Source organism: Lissotriton vulgaris, chromosome 5, assembly GCF_964263255.1.
Source record: "Lissotriton vulgaris chromosome 5, aLisVul1.2, whole genome shotgun sequence".
NCBI classification, from domain to species: domain Eukaryota; kingdom Metazoa; phylum Chordata; class Amphibia; order Caudata; family Salamandridae; genus Lissotriton; species Lissotriton vulgaris.
Genome location: NC_141693.1, coordinates 363,925,156 through 363,951,608, shown reverse-complemented (window position 1 = coordinate 363,951,608; position 26,453 = coordinate 363,925,156). Strand labels below are relative to the sequence as shown.

Here is a 26,453-nt window from a genome sequence, read left to right as displayed (position 1 = left end):
AAACTGTTAGTTAAATTTGATCTGGAATTACTAGCCTGTAATAAGAACAAGAATAACATCAGTTGCCCTACGTTCACAGGTAGGAATGGGAACACTAATATTGACCACATCTTAATTTCCAGTAATAGTGAATACTCTAGTTTATGGGTTAATGAAGAAGCTTTAAGTGATCATAATAGCATATCTATACTATTATTTTGTTGGGGTAATAAACCCCTTAATACTAATGTCTGCTCTAAGGATATAGTAGCCTCAAGACCAAATGGTATGACAATCAAATGGGCTGGCATCGATCCCTCCAAAATACACAAAGAGGTAGTGGACAAATGTAGAACCGAGATAGAGTATTGCCTTTGTGACGAAGTTAACCCTGAAATTTTGCTCTCAAGTTTCATCAGGATCAATGAAACTATAGAAGGTATTTTCACTAAAAAATCTAGAGGAAAAAGAGCTGTTAGGACGGGCTGGTTCGATAAAAGCTGCACAAGGTCACTACATGAGTTAAAACAAGCATTGAGCACAAAGCCCCAGAATAATATAAATATTCAAATGCTACGTAACAAGTATAAAATAACCTTGATCAAAAGGAAAAAGGAGCTTCAAGAAGAGGCATGGCAAAACCTTAATCTAGCATCTGAAATGAATAACAGCAAACTTTACTGAGAGATTATAAATAGTCCCTTCTTAAAGAACGATAGTATACCAGAAATAACATCATTTGTCGATTGCAATGCATGGATCGAACATTTTACCAATAATTTTAACCCAGATAGGATTATTTTAGAGACAGTTTTGCAGGAGGATTCTGTATGGCAGCCCATGCCCCTCGGAATAAGTATAGAGGAGGTATATGAGGGTTTAATTGAGAGTAAAGGAGGGAAAGCGCCGGGCCCAGACGGGGTCCCGGTAGACCTGTTTAAAACCGAAATGAACCTTTGGGCGTCACTTTTAGTAACGTTTTTTAATGCGGCAGCGGAAGGAAGCTTACCACCCTCATGGAATCAGTCGGTAGTTATACCCCTTTTTAAGAAGGGATCAAAATCTGAAGCGTGTAACTACCGTCCGATCTCCCTTCTAGATGCATCAATCAAAACTATGAGTAGGATAATGTTGAAAAGGTTAGAAACCTGGGCCGCTGAAAATGCAATTTTAACCAAAGTACAATATGGCTTTAGAAAAGGCTTGGGGACACTAGAGCAGTGCGTTAATTTGGATCTCCTTATTAATAAATACATCACTGCTAAGGACGGTTCACTGTTTCTCTGCTTTGCGGATTTGAGTAGCGCCTTTGATCTCGTAGATCATTCTATTTTATGGCACATTTTAATTGATCTAGGTGCGCCCAATGAAATTATACACTTCCTAGCCAGGCTCTATGAGAAACTGTCTTGTAAAGTACGTTATGGACCCTCTGGTGAATGCACCCCTTCCCTTAAAGTTTCAAGAGGCATTCAACAGGGTTGTGTTTTAGCACCTTTTTTATTTTCATTATTTATTAATCAGGTCGACTCAACTTTGAGTCAGATCCCTGCGGATGCACCACACATAGGAGGGAAGGCGGTCCCTATATTATTATATGCGGACGATGCTGTTTTAATATCACGCACACAGATTGGTCTACAACGACTTATAGACAATTTCCTGATATTCATTGAAAGCAGGAGACACAAGGTAAATAAAACTAAGACTTTTGTGATGACATGTGGGAGAAAGGCCAGGTCAGCAGGCTCTAGTTTCTTCATTGACAAGGTCAAAATGCAACAAGTTAAATATGTTTGTTACCTTGGGATTACATTCTCAGGGGATGGCAAATGGCAACATGAGTTTGATAACATCAGTTTAAAGATGAGCAGGAATACCAGTAGTATTTTTAGATTTTCCTCAAAACTGGGGGTCAGAAGTATAAAAGACATGATGGCAGTCTACAACGTACGATGCACCTCATCAGCTTTGTATGGTGCTGGGGTATGGGGGCACCAGCACAATCCAACACCCCAGGGAGATGAAAATACATTTCTTAAAAAGTTACTTTGCATACCTACCTCGGCATCCACGGAACTAGTACATAAGGAGGTAGGAATCGAATATATCTCTGAGATAGCCGCACTACGCCCTCTGCTGCTATGGCGTTCCATTTGGGCCAAAACAGAAACACAGTTTACAAAAGAGATTATTCGCGACTGCCTGAGGCTTGATCATGCATCCCGTATTTCTTGGCTCAAATATATTTATTACTGGTATAATCTCCTGTTTGATTGCAATATTTTTCTTGAACCTGAGAATGTAGTTTTAATCCCCAAAAAAGAAATAAAAATAAGGTTTCTTACATACAAAAAGGAGAACCGTGGAAAGATGTCCGGAAAGTTACCGACTGTGGCCTTTTACCGGGACCTACAATTAAATATTGGTTTTCAGTCTTACCTTTCTATTGTTACTCGAAATTCCCATCGTTTTTTTTTAACGCGCTTAAGATTGGGCATCGTACACCATCTAGTAGCTTTTCCAAAAATGAAATCCCGATCAGACTCCGTATGCCCATGTGATAATATTTCAAGACAGAGTTGCTGCCACTTTTTATTGTTTTGTAAATTTTATTCTTCATATAGGAAATTTTATCTAAAACCTATCTTTTTAAAAAACAATGTTCGTTCCACAAAAATAGCAATGAATCTAATATGTTCTTTGGAAAGCCCAGACAACTGCTTTTTTGTTGCGACATATATATTGAAATGTACAGCTGCCAGGAAATCCATAGCCATCTGACATCATTTGACTGTGTTTTAAGAAATTTGACCTGTCTGTACATTCAAATTGTACGTATACTTTGATCTAGGTGTATAGTTCCTGGTAACATCCCGACCTTATTATGAGAAGAAGCATTACATTTGTAGGACACATTTATTTATGTATTCCAGGGTTTTAACGTGATATAAATGTTTTCCATGTATATGGTATTTGAAGTGAAACTTTGCCCATGAATTGTAGTATCAAAAGGATACATAAATGAAATATCCATTTTAGGCTAATTGATGATTTTTAATATTTTTAATTGATTGAAAAAGTTTATGTATTTGCTTTGCTTATATGGTTATGTTTTATAAACCGAATAAAGCATTTTAAACTGAAAACTGCATCCTTCACTATTAGTGTTAATACATTTTTCACTGTTATGTGATTTGTTGGATAGATTGCAGGAGCTACATTTGAGCACTTTCAATCTGATTTGTTCATCTAGCTATTGAACATTTCTATGTGAATAGACTTTTTGGACTCTAGTAGGTGTATGATTCAATTTGGATGGGGGATTGAGTCCTTAAGTCTTTAAACTTTCCCTCTTGGCCCTCTTCTCCATACCCTTTCGTATTTTGTACACCCTTAGGGTCGCCAGTGAACTGAGGTGAACCCCTCTCATGAAATGTGATCATGAATGATAGATCACCTTTTGAAATTATGCGTGGAAGAGTTCCAAGTACCAAGTTAACACCATCATGGATAAAAAAGTTAATTTCTGAGGATGATTATCAGTTTGATGTCAATGTTTCACAAATTTCTTCTTTGAAAATTGGAAAAGGTGATCTAGTTAAGGTGAAGCCAGGGAGAGTCACTAGTGGTTTATCTAAATTTCGAGGACCTTTTGTAGTAAAGAATGTTTTTCCCCGGGGCGTGGCTTACGCGCCGGCGTGTGATGGCGCTGCCTTCGTGAGCTCCGTGATGACGCGGGAATTCCGACTGTTTTCCTGGTGTTTTTCCTGCACACGGAGACCGGCAAAAGGCTTTCCTACACGGCGGAACATGGTCCCCGTGTATTGCGAGCAGCAGCGGCGCCTGTAATTGCCGCTTTAATATCTTTTCACCGCTGCTTCTTTTTCACTCACTACGGGACGCGGGCGGCCGCCATTTTGTGCCGCCGCGCTCGCGTCCCGTTTTCTGGCATCTCTAACACCGTATCAGCTCGTCTGCTGCAACCAAAGCTCATGGTGTGACAAGGTATGTGCTAAGCTCTGCGCACCATGCTACCACTGCTTTTTCTTGACTGTTGGCGCCAGAGTTCTCCTCAGCACCTTTACTTCTACTAACAATACTTCTCGGCGGCCATTTTGTGGTGCTCTCTGCGCAATGCTCCATGCCTTCCTTTCCTATGCTATTAATCCTTCGTGGAACACCAAATAATTCCCTTCGGTCCCATATTCCATGGACGCTCTGCTGTTTATTTGCTACCATATTCCTGGATGGTTTTTTGGCTACGCATAACATTGATTTTTGCTGCTTCTCGACGCCTATCCTGTAGGTTTGAGGTATTGCTTCTCCAGTGCTACTTGTCTCCTCTTCTAGGACCTCTTTTTTTCCAGTACTTCTTATACCTCTACATATAGGGTCTCAACACTTTTACTATTGCGGTGTGGCTTCCATTCCTGCGGTCCTCCTAGTTTGCCCCTCTGTTGGCATCATGTCTCAGGACGCAGGCCATGCGAGAGCGTCTGTCACCGGAACCAAACCAAAACGCCTTAAGAATGACCCTCCATCTCCAATTCGCACCTCTCAGAACCCCGTGCTGGATTCCATTTTAGAAGAGGTTCGTGGCCTACAACCTTTCATGGTGGCAACTAATGAGAAGCTCAAGCAGATAAAAGACAGATGGGTCATCATGGAAAATAAAGTCCTGCAACTAGAACAACGCATCAGTGACGTCCAGGATGTCTCTACAAAAATTCCTATTCTTGAAAAGGAGATACAGCAGTTGAAACTTCACACAGAGGACCTTGAAAATCGTAACAGGCGGAATAACCTCCGTATTTATGGTGTTCCGGAGTCCCTTGGGGAGGGCGATATGGTGTCCTTCGTCCGCAAATTCCTCTACGAACTTTTGGAACTCCAACCAGAATCTACCTCTCTAAACATACAGCGTGCTCATCGTTTGGGACGTCCAACGTCTAACCCGACCAAACCCAGAGGTATTATCCTGCTTTTTCTGGAATTCACTGAATTGATGACTGTTCTTAAAGCTGCAAGAGCAAAACGTCGCCTCATTTGGTCGGGCCACACCATCTTCATAGCCCAGGATTTATCGAATGCTACGAATGCACGTCGCAAGGAGTTCCTCAATCTGCGTCCACGTATGAGGGACTTAAGCATTCAATATGGAATCCTACATCCTTGTCTCTGCAAAATAACCCACAATGGTCGTTCCCGTACCTTTGATGATCCACAGAAGCTTCGAGAGTATCTACTGACCGTCTCTACTTCCACGATGGACACTAATGACTGAAAATAACTCTTTTCTATTTTCTGCATTCACTTCTCTTCTGTCTTGACGACTGTTGTGGCCTTGTCCCGGTCTCTTTCTTGTCATTATTTGCTTCAACTTTTCTTCTTCTTGATTATATCCTATCTATATTCCCGCGTTTTCCTCGCTCTGTAGGGTAGGCGCCCGCGTTGGCGTCTCCATGCTCCTACTATCTAGGTATTCTCTTTTTTCTCAGATCTGGCGTCTTTGCCTTGATCTGTTTCTTATCTATTTCCTTCTTTTTCTTTCCTTTCTTTTTCTTCTTCTTTTCACAGGCCATTCATGTTTATCCCTTGCTCATTTCTGTTCCGTTCTCTTTTTTGTGTCACTTATTTCCTTTCTTATTGCTAACTCCAGTACTCCTCATTGTTCCTCCTCGTTTTTCCTAATGACTGTGATGCTTCCTCGTCTATTGTTTCTCTATATTTACCCGATTTGTATTGCCTTTGTTTATATTTCGTATTTGACTCTCATTTCTAACATGTTTGTCTCCATTGTCTCTCCTTGTAGTTCCTTACCTGCAGTGTATTGGACCCAGTTGTTACTCTCCTCCCTTGCCTTCCATCATGTGTAACTTTGTAACGTGGAATGTTCGTGGTCTCGGCAACCCTGTTAAACGTCAAAAGGTATTGTCCCATTTATCCAAGTTAAATGCTCAGATTGCTTTTCTCCAAGAAACACATTGTACAGATGTCGAATTGTTGAAACTTAAGAGGGCATGGGTGGGTCAAGTTGTATTTTCTCCTGCTATTGACAAAAAAGGAGGTGTTGCTATATTATTTCGTAAAGGTTTGGATGTTCAAATTCTATCTTCTCAATCAGATGTTGAAGGTCGTTGGGTTATGTCAAAAGTGACTAAACAAAACTATGGTGCTCCTCAATATTTATGGTCCTGTCCGACCAGACCCTAAATTTTGGACTGATGTCAAAATCCTCATTTCCTCCATTGACTGCCCTAACATTGTCTTAGCTGGCGACCTTAACCAATGGTTAGACCCCTTTTCAGATAGACTATCCTCCTCCAAATTCCAACCTGATAAGACACATAATTCCTTCCAATCAGCCATTGCCTCACGTCCCCTCTTCGATGTGTGGAAAACATGTCATCCAAATTCACTTGAATATACATTCTACTCTAATGTTCACCACACCAGGTCCAGAATTGATTATATTCTAGTCAGCAAATCCCTTCTCCCTGCGATTCAGAAATCTGAAATTGGTTCTATTTTTCTTTCGGATCATGCACCTGTTTATGCCACTTTTGACCTGACCCAAACCTCCTCCTCTTTCAATCGTTGGAAATTTAACACTTTCCTTCTCTACGATTCTGTATTTATGTCTAAAGTTAAAGGTTTCATCTCTGAATACTTCTCCCTCAATTTACCCCAAGACACGTCAGTTTCAAATAATTGGGATGCTTTTAAAGCGGCTTTACGAGGTTTCACAATCTCTTATGTATCTAGGAAAAAGAAACTCAACCGTGACAAATACACCGCCCAACTTTCCAACATTAAGACCCTAGAACACTCTTACTTCTCGTCCAAGAATCCTGACGCTCTCCTCCAACTTATCAAAGCCAAATATGAACTCAATCAAATTGCCACAGTTGAAGCTTGCAACACCCTCTTGAAGGTTAAATCTAAATTTCATGGGGGTCAGAATAAAGCGGGGAAAATGCTAGCAAACTATCTCAAAATTAAATCTGAGCGAAAATCAATTGGTTCTATTCTCAATGAAGTGACCAATACAACGGTCTCCTCTGATGAGGATATTGCACAAGTCTTTCATAACTACTATAAACTCCTGTATACTGATGATACGCACCCTGATGATGATGACCTCTCCCGTTTCTTCAAAGACCTTCCTCCTCCCCCATCTCTCCCTACCGAATTCCATCAACTAGAGTCTGAAATTACCCCTCAGGAAATTCTCAAGGCAATTACCTCCCTCAAGAAAGCGAAAGCCCCTGGTCCAGATGGTCTCCCAATTGAATTTTACGCCAACATGCATTCTATTTTTGACCCCCATCTTTCACAACTTTTTAACTCCTTTATTGCAAATGCCAAAGCATCTGGCTCATTTTTGGACGCCCTAATAATCATAATCCCCAAACCTGACAAAGACCATTCCCTGTGTAAAAACTATCGTCCCATCTCCCTTATTAATTACGATTGTAAAATTTTTGCCAAAATTTTAGCGGCCCGCCTCGAATCCCTTATTCCTCTACTAATCACAACCGATCAAGTTGGCTTTGTGAAAGGTAGACTTGCAGCTGACAATGCCCGTGTTTTTGCCAATATTATTTCCCACAGTAAACGATTCAAAGCCCCTCTAGCTGCCCTATCCCTAGACGCTGAGAAAGCGTTTGACCGAATTAATTGGAAATTCATGTTTAAAGCATTACAATGGTTTGGGTTTGGCCCCCACTTCATTTCCTTAGTTAAACTACTTTATTCTGCTCCCCGTGCTAGTGTTTTTGTTAATAATCAATTCTCAAAATTTTTCCCCTTATCCAGAGGGACAAGACAAGGCTGTCCTCTTTCCCCTTTACTCTTTATTCTTTGTCTTGAACCCTTCCTCACTAAAATCCGCTCTAACCCCCTAATTCAGGGGTTCAAACAGTCATCGATTGAGACAAAAATTTCGGCTTATGCCGATGATGTCCTGGTCTACATGGCTAACCCTGTCTCTTCCCTTCCTCCATTTTTAGAAGAAGTCCGCATATACTCCTCTGTTTCTGGTTATAAACTTAATCTCTCTAAAACGGAGGTCCTACCCCTCAACTCATCTTGTTACCAATATATGTTCGCATCGACTGATTTTGCATGGTGTCCCTCCAAGATCAAATACCTGGGTATTTGGTTCTCCTCTACTTTGCGTGACACACTCAAACTGACCTTTACCTCCCTTACTCAAAAAATTCAATCGCTCCTTCAATTATGGTCTCCTCTTTTCCTTTCCTGGTGGGGTCGTTTAGACACCATCAAAATGATGATTTCCCCACATATTTTATACACTGTATCCATGCTTCCTGTGAAAATCCCTAAATTGTATTTCAATCGGCTGAACTCCATCTGCTCCAAATTTCTGTGGAATAATAAAAGACCTCGTATTGCCTTACATAAACTTATACGCCCAAAATCTGAAGGTGGGGTCCGCTTTCCTGATTTCCAATCGTACCATTCTGCCTTTTTAATAAAACAAGCCTTCTCATTGGCGTTCGATTTCAATGATACCCCTCTACCCAGATGGATTGCTGTCGAAAGATCCGTGTTAAAGGATTTTTCTTTCCAACAATCCCTTTTCATGTCAAATTGTTCTTTCTTGACTACACACCCTGTACTGAAATACTCACATACTCTACTGCACAATATATTCTCGAAAGACTCGTCCCCCCTACAAACTTTTCTTTCCTCTAGCGTATGGTATAACAAATATCTTAAGTACAAGGGTAAATCTTTCTATTTCAAGTATTGGAAAGGAAAGGATATTATGTTTGTGTACCAATTTTTTTCTGATTCATCCATTATTCCATTTGATGTAATGCAAACTATGTTTGATTTACCTGCACATTTTCGCAAAGAATTTGACATTATTACTTCTGCCATTTTATCTCACCTATCTACCCTTCCTACTTTTGATCTCCTTCCTTCCCTTACTCCTTCCTCTCCTCTATATCCTATGTTTACTCAACAAATACCCAAAGCTGCTCTAATTTATAAACTGTTATTAGATAATGTTGGCCTTAGGCCTAAAACCGTTACTGAAACTGTTTGGGAAACTGATTTATCTTTCTCGTTATCTGTTGATGTTTGGGATCGCTTATGGTCTAAACTGTTTAAGACTTCGATTTCAGCCCGTATTACTCAGTCACTTTTTTTTCTTTACCATAGAGCTCTTATTACCCCTGTTAGCATAACAAAATTCTCCCCTTCCTCCTCACCCCTTTGTTGGTCCTGTTCCTCTCACCCAGGCACACTCAAACACCTCTTATTTGATTGCCCATCAGTTCTTACTTTTTGGAACTCAGTTTGGAAATATTACATGCATATTTTTCATTTCTCTGAACCATTTTCATCGTTGCATATTTTTTTAGGTTCCCTATCTGATGTTTTGGACTTACATTCGTATAACGCTAAATTGTTTGATCTTCTCATTGCAACTGCTTTCAAAGTAATGTTGTCTTGCTCTAAGGATAACTCTAAATTGTCTGTGCATACATGGTGGAATTTTGTATGTGATGAGCACAGAATTGCAATTGCTTCTTCTTCTTCTGTCGCCTTAAAAATTAAATCTGATCTTACCTGGCTACCTTTCTCTACCTTCTTATCCTCTTATCCCCCTCCCTAACCTTTCCCTCCTTTTTCTCTCTCTTCCTCTTTTTCTCTTTTCTTTTCTTATCTTTCTTTCTCTCTACTATTTTCTTCCATTTCATATTTTATCTGAACCTTTTTTCATCTCCACTTATCTTTCATGATTATCTCATATTGGGTTTGTTCTATGTCATGCTGTTATATTATGCTGTACTATTCTTCTTAAACAAAATAAAAACCTTATTAAACTGAAAAAAAAGAATGTTTTTCCCCAATATGTTACTCTTTCTAATGGTGAAAGATGGAATCTGAGGAGGGTGGCTCTGTACCAGAAGAAAAAAGATGGTAACTTTGAGAAAAATGTAAATAATGGTGGGAATAGTGGTTATATGTTCTCTTCTTTTGATGATTCTTCTAGTCCTTCCAATTCTCATCCTTTCCCTTTTCCCAGGCAGATTGATGGTGGTGGTGATGCTACGGAATCGCTGCATAGCAGTTGTACTTCTAACCTTTCCATTCCTAGCATTGCTTCCAACCCTGCTAGTGTCAGAAGTTCAAGGTACCGTAAGCCACCTTTGTACCTTAATGATTTTTATTGTGATTAATTTATTTATTTCCTTTTCCTGTATTTATCTGTTTATTTGTTTTTTGTATTAAGAAGGAAGATGTGTTGTATATTACTTTCTTGTTCTCTATGGTTTCTGTTTTCTATGCTCTTGTTCCACATTCTAGATTTTAGATGGCTCTGACTCGTGGTATTCCATGCGAGTCAGTTCTGTGCCTGGCCAGCAAGCGTTTGGGAGACTGCTGTTCCTTGCTCCAATAAACTGCGAGTATTGCATCTACTGAAGCATTTATGTACTTTATTTACAACAGTATTCTTTACACGGATGCCAACCTGTGACCTTCATAGATATCTGCAAACTGTCGTTGGTTTTTTAGTGAAAATCTGGCCACCCTACGGATCATGGAGATATTACTAGTATAGGCCTAGAGTATATCCTTTTGTATACCTTTTTGTAACGCCTGTAATCCTAAATCCGTATGCTCTCAACTGGTTCTTATGTAATGCAAACATCTTGCAATCATTTTACGAATGTAACCGTCAGTCCTTATGTTTTCAACTGGATCCTATGTAAAGCGCTCTGACACCTTCGGGTAAAGTTCGTTATCTCACGTACCTGCCCTCTCTGTGACCTTAGAGTATATCCAGTCCTTCCCTTCCCTATGTATATAGAGATAGCTCTAATCACTGGTATATGCTGTAGACCGTTGTGCTCTCCACCATTCCTATGTGACTCTTAGAGTATATCCAGTCATGCCCTTTCCCTATGTATATAGAGATAACTCTAGAGATATTACCAGTATAGGCCTAGAGTATATCCATTTGTATCTCCTCCTCGTGTGATTCTATCTCTTGTACATTTGCAATTTTTTTTTCTGTTTGTACCTTTTTGTAACGCATGTAATCCTAAGTCCGTATGTTTTCAACTGGTTCTTATGTAATGCAAAAATTTGCAATCATTTTACGCATGTAACCGTCAGTCCTCATGTTTTCAAATGGATCCTATGTAAAGCGCTCTGACACCTTCGGGTAAAGTTCGCGCTATATAAAATTGCATAAATAAATAAATAAATAAATAAAATAAACCACCTGGAACCCTATCACACTATCCCTAGTTACTTGCCCCACCATGGGTGCAATTTCGCAGCCCCAACGGTTACTCAAACAGCTTTGCTATAGTACCCCCAGATGAACCTCGACCGTCTGTTGCTGCTAACGGCTTAGCGATAGCCTGCTACAAAGTTTTCCATATGCTTTGTCAGTTAGGGTCGCTTTCACAGTTACGCATGCGCGTGCTTCCGTTCCTGTCCTAACCACGCCCTTGAAGCACTTTTTGACGAGAAGCAGTGTCTGTCAGAACACCGGATGTGCGTGTGGATGCGCGCGTTCTTTCCGTCGCTAAAGATGGCGGCGCCCTGGCTGGATCTCCGTTCCGAAGAGCCATGATATAATGTGAGCTCCGGCGGGTGCCTCCAGGTGAGAAACGGTGATCAAGAGTGAAGGGACGGTACATGGATAGCAATAATAGCCAGTGTTGACATTGGTCACACTGTCCTTATTGATCTATTTGTCAATGCTGTTTTCTGGAAGAGTTTATCCTAATGAGATATAAAGTGAGGGACAGGTGGACGAGAGACAAGTGTTTAACTTATCGACGGTCCTAGCGGTGGACCCAAATAAAAAATAAAGTGGGACGGCAGAAACGCTGCAGAGGGGTTTGCCGGAAGGTTGGTCGTAAGGAGGGTCTTTAGAGATTCAAGTGGGAGGGTCCATGACTTTTGAAAAATAAACAACATTCTTGAATCCCTTTACATGTATGTATCCTATCGTTCAGGGCTTAGCACGTGTAAGTAAATAGCTCGAGAAAACAGCAATAGAGGTGTGAGTTGAGCATCCCACGGAGACTGTCAGTTGCACGTTCCACGCTCCAGTTCAGTGAGATGGTTGCCGTGATCCATGTGCATTCTGTTACAGGTTTCTATTTGAGAAATGCAGCTTGCTGGTTTAATCCACATGCTGCACGAATGTTTGTGTACCTTCAAGTATATTTTATATCTTCATGATATATATTTGAACTAGACTTCGCTAATCAACTATGCCGTCAATGCTAGCAAAACCCCCTAAAACTTTAGGTTCCATTTACAGGACAGTATTGTGTTCGGTTGAAATCATACTCTTTCATACTCTTTGCAAACACTGACAGTGGTTTTCACGTCTGTAGTGAAACGGTTTTATTAAGCTACGCTCATGCATAAGCTGTGCAGAGATCGAACAAGCTCCCTAAACAAAATGCGGTATCTGCATATTGCTGGTAGTAGCAGTGCAAAGCTGCCCTACAGAAACAGCCCAAGTACAACATCGATATCATCATTGCATGAATCTATGTTGATATTATTGTTGTACTGTTTTCGGGTAGATCATACGCAGGCAATGACTGAGGCAGAGCTTTTTGTTTCAGAGATGTGGTGCTGAGTGCAGTGGCCCCAAGAATAGTGTAATAACTCAAAATGACAATATTAACTTTGAGCGCAGTCTCCCACATGTGGAAACCTGCAGAAAATGAAAAAAAAACGAGTTTGAGCAATAGATCTTCCTGATGTAGTATCACATTCCACCAACTCAAGGATATAGTGAAATGATTGTCTGATGCAGCGACATTGCAGTAGCGCATGAAGGTTGCTCACAACGTATGCTTTTAAGGTATATTATAACTGCAAGGGTGGAATTATTGTAGACTGGATCATGGTGGTACTCAAGCCAAAAAGTCTGTAGTTATGTGTTTTCAATGGAGAGGACACACTGCGCTCCTGTTTTATTTCTGCGTTCCAGTGATCTGCAGAGGGCCACTGTTGTCCTCAACTATTGCGGCAGAGATGTGATTCTTTAGGGGGCCAGACAACTGTCCCCATTCATTATGACGGGAAATTGTGGGAAGTAATGGGGGCTCTTGGCGTGGACCCGGGATTGGTTAATATTTTAAGAGCGCTGCACCGGAATACTACTACTAAAGTTAGATACAACCAGGAGGGAAGCACCACCGATCCTTTTCCATGCTTAAGGGGGGTGAGACAGGGTTGTATCCTGGCCCCTTTTTTATTCACTTTGTATATAAATGGCCTGGATCAGGCACTCGGTGCCCTAAGCGTGGACTCACCAAGGATAGGCTCGAGAGGGATCCCCGTCCTGCTTTACGCGGACAACGCAGTTCTCCTCGCGTGTACCCCGAAAGGGCTTCAGGGCTTTATAGACTGTTTTGTCCGCTTTAGGAAGAATCCAGAATCCAGATCTGTCCCCCAATCTATCAAAGTCATACAATATGGAAGTGGGGAAAAAAACGAACAGGAAATATGACTATTTGATTGGCTCTCATCGTTTGGAAAAGGAGCACTCGTTTTCATACTTGGGGATTTTATTTGACACACACCTCACTTTCAAAGCTCTGTTAGAAGAGAAATGCCGCACACTAGCTAGCTGCTCCGGGTTAATCATGAATTTTGCACGGAGGCTGGGTCGTTGGTCCCCGGAGCAAATTTTGAGATTGTATAGTTATATGTGCTGTAAATACTATCAAGCAAAGGTACCCCCTATTTATTTAAGGCCCAAGAGGAGGGGGAAAGGGTAAATACAAAAATAGATAACCTCTTGTCAGACCTATCTAATTTACAACATTGGCTATAGCTCTATTTGCAATTTTCGATGTACAGCACAGATACAACACTTCAGAAAAAGGGGAGAGAATTAGCTTTCATTTAGATTATATTCTATTTATCCAAAACCATTATTTCTCTTATTTTTTGGTTTTTTTTTGTGTATACAAATATTTATTTTTTTACTTTTTGTAAAAAATTAATTGATTCATCATAAAGTGCATAACAAATCTTTACAATAACATGATAAACAAGAAACAGGCTCTTTTGTTACTTCTCCAATGAAATATATGTTATTTCAGTAACCCCCACAAAACAAGGAAAGAATAATGAAATCCAACACATTCTCTCATTCAACCAATCTCACCATTCAAACCTCTCAAGCATACTAGCTCTCATACTGTGCAAGCATATTTAAAAAGAGACCACATCTGAGATAGGAACCTATTGTGCACATTGCAATTTGTCCTATAATTATACATTCGAAAGGCATGAGTCCATCGTTTCAAATTTGAATAATACTTTCCTTGACAGAATTCTTGACTGGAATTCTCAGATGTGGTTGCAGGCCTACGCGCGTTTCGGTGAAAGCAAGATGTTATCACCTTCATCAGGGCCAAAAAGGTACATTTTCCAAATAAAAACTGGGGGACGTGATATCTGCAATCATATAATACATATATAAATGTATATGCTGTATCACATATCAAAAAGACTATTCCTATTTCTAACAGCTGTAAATTTGTGTGCTTAAAATTATATAGTGACCTTAATCCACACATCACATAAAATTCAAAAGCCAAAGCTAGTGTACATATTAACAAGAAAGAGAAGCATAGGAAGAAATAGTGAGAAGTGGCCCAAGATATGGGCTGAGAACTTGAAAGTGCCACCAGGAGTGCAACCAATTAAACCCGCGTTGTTTGGAGCCTTTACTTTATATACATCTTGGCTAGACGCGATGTGCAGACTTTTTTAATTATCCCACAAAATTGCTACCCCGGGACAAGGCTCAGATTAAGGATCAATTCCAGAGGCACGTTGTATCCCTTAGGGAAGATAGGGAGTTGACTAAACCATCAGTTAGAGCACACCTACTGACCAAATCCTGTCTGGGCATTGAGCCTTATTTATCTTATTTTCACAATGTCGAAGACCGATTCATAATGACATGCTTTAGGCTAAATTTATTACACCACATTTTAGCGGTTCCAGCAGGTTACACTACATCCATAGAGTTGAAGGGCCCGTGCGGCTGCGACCATCGGTCTCCGCAGGATACCCTTCATTTTGTCCTATTATGTCTCTTTTATTCGCGCCCAAGGAATCCGGTTTTTTAAAAGTATTTTAAAGAATGCTAGCTTTAAACAGACAAAGGTGGCCCTATTGTTTTTGAAATTGTCCACAGATGTTTTAACACTTTTCTGTACTGTAAACTTTTTAAGGACTGCTGTGAGAGTTAGAAATCCAAGAGGCGAGGGGTGAATACATATGGCTTGCAGTATTTGCTTGTTAAAGGCCTTAATAATGAATTGGATGGCGGGAGGGTAATTTCAAGTATGGAGGTATTGATCATTTATGCATTTTATGTCGCTGATTTTATGTTATCCTTTTTTAAAACCTACTATGATCTATCCATTAATGACCCTAAAGATGAATGATATATGAGAGGTGTCTCTACTTGTGGACGGATTGTACATGTATTTTCTCCATCCTTTTGTACAGTTTCTCTGTTTTTATATTGTGATGTTTTTTATCTGTACTTTTATGGTATTTTTTTAATGCCGAATAAAGTATTCTGAATTGAATTGAAAGCTCTAGCATGGACTTGTTTCCAGATTTCATGGGAGACTTTTTATTTTTTAAAGTTCAAAAACCTTTATTCGTGATCACATAGTTAACACCGCTCTTAAGCCAACAACCCGGAGGTAGGCAGCCACGTAATGCTATAGTCGCACAATTCCATATTACATAGCCAAATTGTCGACAATACCCACTGTCCGGCGGCAAGGTATATCAAATAAAGCAAAGTTAGCAGTTATACATGTGATGCATAGACAGTTGAACAGAAAGAATCACTAACAATGTATACATTTTTATAACAATACCTACGTTTCTATCTCTATATTCCAACCACCTCATATCCCACCCCCATGTTAAAGCTATTTGGTAGCTTCCTAGAATAGCAAGGTACAACCTATACAGCCCACATCACTCAGTCCAACCCGCCCTTGTATAGTATGTCACACATGTCCCATTTCACGAACATCCAGCACTTCCTCTTCATGCATATCTCATATACATCACCCAACCTACACAGCCATACTTTACCCACACAAGTACGAGCCTGCGCGACCCAGCCATCCCACAAAAGGCTCCCATATATCCGCAGGTCTGGAGCGTTGTGGCATAAGTTCCCAATACGACGTTAATTGATCCTTGCAATAAACAGCCGATTTTATCCAGCCCGCCACCCTCGGTGGATCCGCTCTCTTCCTGTGCAGCGCAATCTGTCGTTTGGCCAGTAATAGCAAAAGAGCCACTAATTTGCGTGAACCGCAAGGTATATCCATAACGAATCCCAATAGTGCCATAGGCGGATGTACTTGTACGTCTAATTCAACAATGTGCCCTATATGCCGCAGCACCTCAATCCAGTATCTCCCTATTTGTTCACATTCCCATGTCAGATGGAAGAATGTTGCCTCCTGTTCCCCGCATCGCCAACATTTTGCGTCGTTTTGAAGTCCCATACGAAAGAGCTGTTTCGGTGTGCGATAAGTTCTATGCAAATAGTTAAAATATATGAGTCTCAACCGGTAATTAGGTGATACATTTTCCAGCTGCGAACAGCAGAAAAGCCATTGTTTATCAGTTATGACTATATTTGCTTCTCTTTCCCAATTTGTTCTCGAGGAACATATTAGCACAGGAGCAGTGTCCTGGGTAATACTATAGATGTGTGTTCTCAACTTGCGAGGTGAACTATTGGCTAGAAGGTTCTCCAGCGCAGACAGTGTTTGTGGTGCAGCTGGAAATTCTGGGTATCTAGCTTTACATGCCGCCCTTAATTAATAGTAAAGTAACATTTCAGAGGCAGTCGGGTCATTTGGCTCGCACATCTTCTGCAGAGACAAAAAAGAGTCATCCGGGTATAAGTCGCCTGCGGTGTCTAGTCTGCATTTGCGTGCTCTGTCCGTCACCGCCTTGTCTGTCAATGGTCCTAGTAACGGGTTCCCCCCTATCGGCATCGAAGGTGCAAAGAGTTTCGTAACGGCTGTACGTTTAGCTATGTTCCGCCATGCCCATCTTACGACTTCAATCGTGTTTATATCTATTGGGGATCTCCTATACGGGTGATACACAATCACATTAAGTGGGGTAGGTGCTGCAACGTCCTTCTCAATTGCCAAGTGTGGCTCATAAGGGATGGGGTGATGCTAGTAATGCAGGTACTGGGCCTGTGCACTGTAGGCATATAGTTCAAAATCGGGGGCTGCAAGCCCCCCTTGGCTAAATGGAAGCGTTAAAAGGTTCCACGAGACCCTAGGTTGTCTTCCCGCCCAGACCAATTCTAAAATGACATTCCTCTGACGTTTAAAAAATTGCCCTGTAAGTGGCAAGGGGATGTTGACAAATAAATAAAGAAATTTCGGCAGGACGTCCATCTTAGTTATCGCTATACGACCCGTCAAGGAGAGCGGTAGTGTTTTCCACCTCTGCACCTTAACTTCCAGCCATTCCATTGCCGTACCATAATTGGACAGCCATATTTCCTGTATTGACCGACTGAATCTAATGCCCAAGTATTTGACCTCGTCTGTCGCCCACTGTATGGGAAATTCGGTATGACATTGTTTAGTTTTGTCCGTTAGAGGCAACATCGTCGATTTTGACCAGTTCATGCGTATGCCCGTGAGGCCACCATATCGCACAAACTCTCTCATCAGTGGGTCAAAGTTGTCAATAGGGTTCATCATATAAATGGTTATGTCATCGGCATACATAGAAATAAGCAAACCTCTCGAGGTGAAGCCAATGCTACGGTGTGTGTGGTGTTGTCTCAGCCGGGCCGCAAGGGGCTCAGTCGCAATAGCAAACAATAGCGGCGACAGAGGACAGCCCTGCCTGTTGCCCCTCGTGATGTGAATCGGTCCTGAAATTTGTCCATTAACCCTCACTCGTGCCTTAGGGGCAGTGTATAGTAGTCTTATTTGCTGTATAAACAGTGGGCTGTACCCCATACGCGTGAATAAGGCAAACAAGAACCTCCACTCCAGTCATTCCGTCCAGACCTGGGCCCTTATCAGCGGGCATACCTGCTATGACTTCCCGAACGTCATCTGCTGTGATCGGGAGATCCATGTACTGTCTTGCCCCGTCATTAAACCAAGCCAGGGCGAACGTATCCAAGTATTCTGATATTACCTTCTCATCAGGTGTTATCTGAGAGGTGAGGAGCGACCTGAAATATTCTGTTATCGTGTTCAGTATGTCCAGTGATGTCCTACCTTCTGTATCACGCAGTTCAGTAATGTGTTCCGCTCCTCTAGGTGCACGCAGCAAGGAGGCTAGTGTTTTACCTGCACGGTCCCCTTCACCATACCTCCTAGCCTGAGCATGCTTGTTAAGAAAGGCAGTCTCTCTTTCGGCCTCCTCCTGATAGTGTGTGAGTTTGGCCCTGAATTCAGCCCGTGTGGACGACGAGGGATCCACCGCAAGTGCAGTTTCCAACCTCGCTAGATCCTTCTCCAATCGTTCCAGCGTGTCCCTAATGGACCTGAGTACACCTGTTTTGAGAGCCAAGCAGTTACCTCTTGTCACCAAATTGCAAGCCTCCCATAGCGTGCCCGGCGGATTCTACTGAGCCCTCATTTAGCTCAAAGTACTCCACTAGCTTAACGCGAAGCTCTTCTCGAAATACCTGATCCAGCAGTGCCCGAGAGGGGAACCGCCAGCTAAACGGCTGTACATACTGCGGTGGTATGGTAAATGTTACTACCACAGGCGCGTGATCCGATAGTGACCTCGGCAGGTGAATAGCATCCACCACCTTAGAGTGTAAATCTCTGGACAATAACCAGTAATCTAGTCTCGACCACGCATTTCTATGTGCCGTTACACACGTGCCCGCCCGGATATCCAGATGGAGGGCCCTCCATGAGTCTATCAGTCCAGTTTCTGACATATCTCCTACTACCTCTGCCGCCTTGGGGTGATACTCCAGAGGCACTCCTTGCCTGTCAATTGAAGGGGATAATACAACATTAAAGTCGCCACCCCAGAGCACCACCGCTGGGCCACATATCTGCACTTGATGCCACACATTCTGGAAAAACGATGGGCAGTCCGTATTAGGGCCGTATACATTCACGAGCACCACCTGGATGCCACACAATGTGCCCAAGAGTAATATAAATCTGCCTTCCAGGTCAGTTATTTTGGAATTAGTTTTTCACTGCAGGCCTCTACGGATTAGTATGGCCACCCTCCTGGCATAGCTGGAGTAAGGTGCCTCCACAATCTCTCCCCATCAGCCATGTTTGAACACAGGTGAATTTACAGTTGCCAAATGCGTTTCTTGTAACAAACACATATCCACTTACTTTCGCAATAAATAGGAATGAACCAATCTCGCCTTTCTGCGGTCATTCAACCCCCGTATGTTCCAAGATATACATGAAATGGTCTTCACAGAGGTTCAGGGTCTAACATATACACAACACTTAATCCTACTTTTGCAATCCAAGAGTGTCTGATGTTCATAGTCATACCAAGTGACATATCGACAGTGCACACGAACATATCAACCAGCCCTCTAGGTTGTCCTTGCATCCTTACCCAAAGAAGTAGCGGTGGGTGTATCTTGGAATATAATAGGTATATACTAACCAACAAGAACTTGATGGTGGCCTCTTCCCTCCTCAACAATATATGCAGGGTCATCCTACCCCAATATGTGTAACAGTTCACCTTCTCCTTCTGTATTTGAACATTTCCCCCTCCCAACTGTCTCATGCGAGTCCACAATCTCACTCTCTCCTCCCCCCCCCCCCCCCCCCCCTATCCCACCCACACCAATCCCCCCAATCAGGTTGTGTAATCGCCCCTCGCTCCCCCCACCCCTATGCCTCAACCAAAACCAAAAACCACAAGAAAGTTCGATTAATGGGATTCATCCCAGAGGGTACGCAGGGTGGCCACCATACTTCCCTGTTCTCGTGACAGGGTGACCGAGCGCTGGCACCACACCTGCATCTCAAGGACCCACCTGTTTCGGGGTGAGTTATTAAGCCAATAGGGACAGCCAAACATTATGGTATTCTGGAGCCTCCCACTAGTGGACAGGAGAGCACCCCCTTCAATACTTGGGTGTGTATAATCGCAACTGTGCCTCCATCCATACATTTCCAGACCTCCACATTACCCAAAAATACACATATTATTCAAAGTCACTTAGCCTGTCGGTAGATTCCTGCCTTTCCGGAGTCGACTGCTGTTTCTGATCTCTGGCCAATTGCTTGGCATATTTAAGCGCCGCTTTTGCATCTACGAAAAAGGTAGGTCCGCCAGGGCCCTGCACCCTTAATTTCGCTGGGTATATTAACGCATATTTGGTTCCTGTTTGTTGAAAAACCTTATTCGCCGGTATAAACTCCCTGCGGGCAGCCTGTACCTGCAAGGTAAAGTCCGGATACAGTGCTATGTCATTTCCGCGATATTGGATCTTGTCTTTTTCCTTTGCCAGGTGTTGAATTGTGTCCCGGTCTCTGTAGTTTAGGACTCTGGCCAATATCAGCCTGGGCGGAGCACCTGGTTTTGGTCTGGGGCCAAGGGATCTATGAGCTCTCACGATCAAGAACATCGGGGACAAGCCATCTCCAAACAGGTCTTTCATCATGGTCTCAAAATAACGCTCCATTTCCCATCAGCCGGTTCTGATGCGTCGCCATGCTCGCCATTCACCGTCTACTTCTTTTCCTGTTGATTTTAAAAAAAATAGGCAGAAGCATGTGTGTGCCCGTCAAGCAGGAATCCCATGTTGGTAGAGTAGTACTTCATACACCGGACCTCCTGAAAATTAGCAGGCGCTTTTTAAACTGATCCGCATGCTGAGAATAGTGTTGTTTGGCGTGTATGCATTGTTCAATGGTGTTCCGTCCTCATTTCCATTTTTGGAATATGATTAAGTAGGACTGTTCTGTGCCGCCCGGCTGCCGTGCATACCACACGTGAGGCACTGTTCTCATAGTCATACGACGATAGCACTGCACTCTGTGCAACACATGCCTGCACAAATCACCATGACTGGTCTCTCCGAGATCCAGTGACATCTACACCACCCTGTACATATGGAGTAAGTACCACTCTTACCGGCACATATCTGCAGGTACAGCTTTCATGACTGCATGCACTCCACTGTACACCCGAAGTAGCACTGGTCTCACCATGTCACCAAGTGAATGCCATTGAATTCCTGCCACATCTGAGCACCTAGCAGCGCTTCTCTAAGCACAAAGCTTCTGTGTTAAAGAAAAATAGATGTTGTAGCACCCAGTGTAATGTGCTGCATTGCTAAATACTTATAAGGTCCCAAAGGCGAGGCCTGTTGGCTATGCCAATGCTTGTTTCTTTTTCATGTGTCCGTCTCAGGCTGCTCTAGACACAATCTTTGTGTAAAGTGGTGCTTCTCACAGTAGACGACACTTGAATATTCTCCAAAGTGGAGCACCCACAACATGTGTGCAGTGAAGTGTGTGCTTCACTTGACTTTCCTCAGCCCCTCTAAAGCAGCTTTTTAGCACACTTTTTAGCATTACATCGTAAATTCAAATGAAGGCGGCAGAATATTAAAAGGGAACTCTTTTTAAATACTTACCAGCACGCTGGAAATTCATTTGTGAAAGACTGCCAGCATGTTTGATGGACACGTGAATTAGGGATATTGTTCTTACAATTTTTTTGCCCATTAAGTCTAGAGCATAGCCAACCTCATTCCTGATTTTGATCGGAGCATCCCGTATGGTCTAGAGATCAGCCTACCCTCTCCTTACATCTGTCATCGCCTGGTTAACCGGGTGCACAACAGGCTCCTGGAGGTAGTCCAGCTACATTTAGCTGGCATCTGCTGCAATTCCCACATAAACCAGAAAATATATATTTGCAACCTGCCATTTGGTACAGAAGTCTGCAAACCCCAACAATCTCCCCTCTTTTTACTAATCACCCAGGCATTGAGATGTACTGTCATTCATTGGCGCACAACTCGAAATACTCAGAAAAAGTGCTGTGTGCCACGGGACCAGCTGCGGCAGATATATGTATTCACTACTCTCCATCTTGGTAGCTGTCCTCCATAACCCAATGATCATCCTGAGGTGCATTGTCAGTATCACAGCCCCCCCAGACAATAAAAGGAGAGACACTAAACTTATGGGCTTCACCATTCACTGGTATAATCCTAATATTGGATCAGGTTCTGTGGTGTCGGACCAGGGGACCACATACTGCAATTTCATCGCCTGATAATAAGCTCTGAAATTGGGGGTCTGCATGCCCCTCATTCCATTGAAGTCCCAAGGTATCTAGGGCAATTTTCTCTCTTCCAGCCCCCCAATATAACAGCCATTGCAGCTTGTCTAGCTGGTGGAAATAAGAATCAGGAATGCTCATAGGCATGTGTTGCAGCACGTAGAGTACCTGAGGTAACAAGCATTTTACTAAGAATGCGACCCATTAGAGACCACGGGAAGCAAAGCCATCTTCGTATTTTTAATTTTTTTGGGCCTTCCAGTAACGTGGAAACCATGCAGGCATATACTTCCTCCAGAACAGTACTCATGCATTCCCAATATCGAAAAGGAGTGGTCTGTACGCGCAAGTGAAGGATCTCTCCTCCCTCTTGGATACTATCATTGATGGGTTAGAGGATTGATTGGGTAACATTAAGTGTGAAACCACCTCTATTTTTGTGTACTCTATACATCCCCAGGTATCCTCCGTGTCCCTTATGGTAAAAAAGAGATCATCGGCATACGTGATATAATCGTGTGCCTACCTTACATGTCAATGCCCTCATGGGTGTTTCTGAATTGTATTAATTGCGCCAGTTGTTCTATTATCAACACAAAAATTACCAAAGGGGTCTTGCTTTTCTTGTACCTCTTTGCACCGACCATCTGTCTGAAAGTATGTGCCCCACCTTTACCCTTGCTATACATCCAGTATATAATGGATACACCCATTCCAGGAATTAATGTCCCAGATCATACGCACCCAGTATCTGCCTCACAAAGGAAAAGTCCACAGTGTTGAATGCCTTATGAGCATCTAAGCTAACAGTTGCACTTTTCTCCCCAACACTCTTGGCATGTTCCATTATAATAAAGGCTTTCCTTATATTTCTGATTGTTGTACGTCCCCCCCACCCCCCTACCAACCCTGCCTGGCAAATATTTTCCCTAATATCTAGTTGCCAACATTTATCATAGACCGCTGTCTGTACGATTTGTAGTCCAAAGGGTTCTCCCCTGGCTTAGGTAAAACCACTGATCGTGCCTCAACGGACGGACTCTGAGAGAATGCCTTTATTCAATGCCTTTCTGTATATAGTCCTCAACGGTGGGAGCAGTAGTGCACTATATTCCGGATAAAATTCTGGTGGTAGGCTATCGTTCCCTGGTGTCTTCCTCATACTTTAATCTTTATTAGCCCATTTAATATCTGCTTTCATCTATAGGTACATTGAGAGCCTCATGGAGCTCCATGGACAGTGTCTCTAAATGTGCCTCCTCTAGCAAGGCAGCAATACAAGCCATTGGTTAGGCTTATTGCAAGTAGCCTCCCATCAATTTGTTTCATGTGATGCCCTAAGTGGCATGTCTGGGTGTCCCTTGACGTGGGTCCCATGCTCACTGTCTCACTGGAACCAAGCTGTACTCGGACGATGAGCCCATAACCAGAGGAAACCAGTCCTGGGTTGCTTGTGTACCTGGCTTGGCAGTTCGGGCTGGACTACTTCCACGAGGAGCAGGGCCAAGACCGATTTGCATATGGCTGGGCAAAAACTGAGGTGGCTTAGTTATACTTATTGCAAGCAGCCTCCTATCACCTTTTGTGTGTTTCAGCAATACCCTCCTTGTCTGCTGTACTCCGTTTGGCATAAAGCAAGTGTAAAACTGCTCGAATATCTTGATAGCATCCTGGTCAATAAAGACCTGTTTTTCCTTTTTTTTTATTGCCACCACTGCTTTCAACTTTCTCTGTCATTTTGGCTCTCTCGCTCTCTCCCTCTCCTGTTTTCATTCTCCCTCCCTTTTTAGGGCTCGCCTGCTGTGCGCATGCGCATAGCTGGCGAAGCTCTATTATGTCTTAAACAGAGCTTAACCACCACTGGCGATTCCACTGGCGATTCCTTGCAGTGCATGTGCTTTTTAGGTCATTGCGCAAGCGCAAGCCCTAAAAAGCGCGTGCACAATGCCACCAGCCGCCTGCCTGCCTCGCATCACCACACCAAAGGCAGCCCTCCCAGCGCATTTCTCACCCCCTAATTTTTTACGGCCGCCTGGCCGTACTTTCAGTTTCACACGGCCGCTAGGCCATGTCTCCTTTTAAAACTTGTTTAACTTGTTTTATTCTGCTGTCCTTCACCCCCAGGTCCCCCTGATCGGAGACATTAGGCGCTCTAACTTTAACGAATATGAGACCGGTAATATTTGAACTGTGCGCGGTAATTGGTTTCCGTGTGCATCCGCACTTCAAAGTTATAAAGTGGCAGTAATTCAGGGCAAGATTACCAGCAGCATTGTTTCGCAAAAGACACCCTGGGTAAATGAGGCAGGGGCTGTTCAGACAGTGGAGAGGCTGCGATTAGAGCCTGACCGGACACAAACATCCCGAAGGCAGTCAGCCGGTGGCGCTCCTGCAGACTTTCCTCCCAATCATTCGTTCTCTTATCACTTAGTGCCGGTTTTTAACAATAATACATTAATAATGTAGGAGGCTGCTAATTCGTGCGTACATCATGGGCAATCATATATGAAACAGTATAAAGTATACTTTATTTATTTCCTGCACATATTGCTTGCTTTTACATTGTGGCGGTTTCGCAGATTAGCGTCATTAGAGGACCCAATACGCAACTTTACACCTGGGTGCTGCACTGTAAACAGAGGATTTACGGAAATGAAAAAAATAAAATTGCGCAGTTTAACATTCTAATGCTTTGACTCCAGACACGTTTCTCCCACGGTGTCCATCTTCTATTTCTACTTTTACCATTGCCTCTTCCTCTGTGTGCATCACAAGTCAGCCGGGCGGAAAGGCCTCCGCCTCCCTCTACGAGATCCGGCCTGTTAGACGGCGACCCGGAGGGTCGTCCGAGTACAGGGGGGGGAGAGGCCTCCGGTGAGGGTCCTCTCCGGTAATCGTACAGACAGGTAACTCCCCCCCCCCCCCCCCCCCACAGATAGACACCACACAGGGACGAGTTCTTCACACTTTTATATATCTTAAAAGCAAGGTACTTGACGGTACAGCAGGACCAGGATACGAGGATCCTGTCAACTCTAGTCTCTTTGGGGGAGAGGGGTACCGGACAGGTACGGGGGTAGCAGGTGTGGAGCTCACAATCCTCGAGCTGATGGTTCGCAAGTAGGGCCCGCGGCGGCGCCAGCAGGCCTTCGAGTTGGTTTACGAAAGGATGAGCCGCGGCAGCGCCAGCAGGCCTTCGAGATGGTTTACGAAAGGATGAGCCGCGGCAGCGCCAGCAGGCCTTCAAGATGGTTCACGAAAGGATGAGCCGCGACAGCGCCAGCAGGCCTTCAAGATGGTTCACGAAGAGATGAGCCGCGGCAGCGCCAGCAGGCCTTCAAGAGGGGCCAGCGCCCAGGGAGGCTGGGGGCGATTGACACCTGGCGGAGGGGAGCCGTTGACACTCCTTCTCCCATTGACCTGCCAAGTGGTCTCTTCACCCCCTGGGTGGACGGTGGTGCCTCGATGTCGGGGACTGGCTGGACCCGGGGCCGAGGTCGACCCGAGGCCACGCGGCCTGGTCGAGTAGTGTCCAAGATGGCGGCTGGGCCGGGGACAGGGGTTCTGGGAAGGACCCGGGCCAGCCGATACGGTGGTGTTCAGGAGCCAGGGTTCCGCCGGGGAAGGCCGGAGGTTGCCCCGGCGGGTTGCAGGGGTGGTTCTTGTCCGGGGAACAGGAGGAGCAGGGGTCCGCGACCCGCCATGCGGGGAGGGGACGGCCCGGCCACGAGGCCTGTCCAACGTGTGTGTGTGTGTGTCTAGGTGTGTGTGTGTGTGTGTGTGTCTAGGTGTGTGTGTGTGTGTCTAGGTGTGTGTGTGTGTGTGTCTAGGTGTGTGTGTGTCTAGGTGTGTGTGTGTGTCTAGGTGTGTGTGTGTGTCTAGGTGTGTGTGTGTGTGTCTAGGTGTGTGTGTGTCTAGGTGTGTGTGTGTGTGTGTCTAGGTGTGTGTGTGTCTAGGTGTGTGTGTGTGCGCCTAGGTGTGTATCTAGGTGTGTGTGTGTGTGTGTGTGTCTAGGTGTGTGTGTCTAGGTGTGTGTGTGTGTGTGTCTACGTGTGTGTGTGTGTGTCTAGGTGTGTGTGTGTGTGTCTAGGTGTGTGTGTGTGTGTGTGTGT

The 26,453-nt window shown here is 43.6% G+C and overlaps 1 protein-coding gene across 2 annotated transcripts in view; it reads left to right on the top strand.

Moving 5' to 3' along the window:
• The first annotated feature begins 11,497 nt into the window (after window positions 1-11,497).
• The window catches only part of ZBTB17 (zinc finger and BTB domain containing 17), a 330,328-nt gene continuing 315,372 nt past the window's right edge, over window positions 11,498-26,453 (top strand). The window contains exon 1 of one of the 2 annotated variants that reach the window (XM_086921685.1): window positions 11,498-11,638. The gene's annotated coding sequence lies outside the window, so the exon portion shown is untranslated. The remainder of the gene's footprint in view (window positions 11,639-26,453) is intronic. The other variant, XM_086921684.1, reaches the window with a different exon arrangement.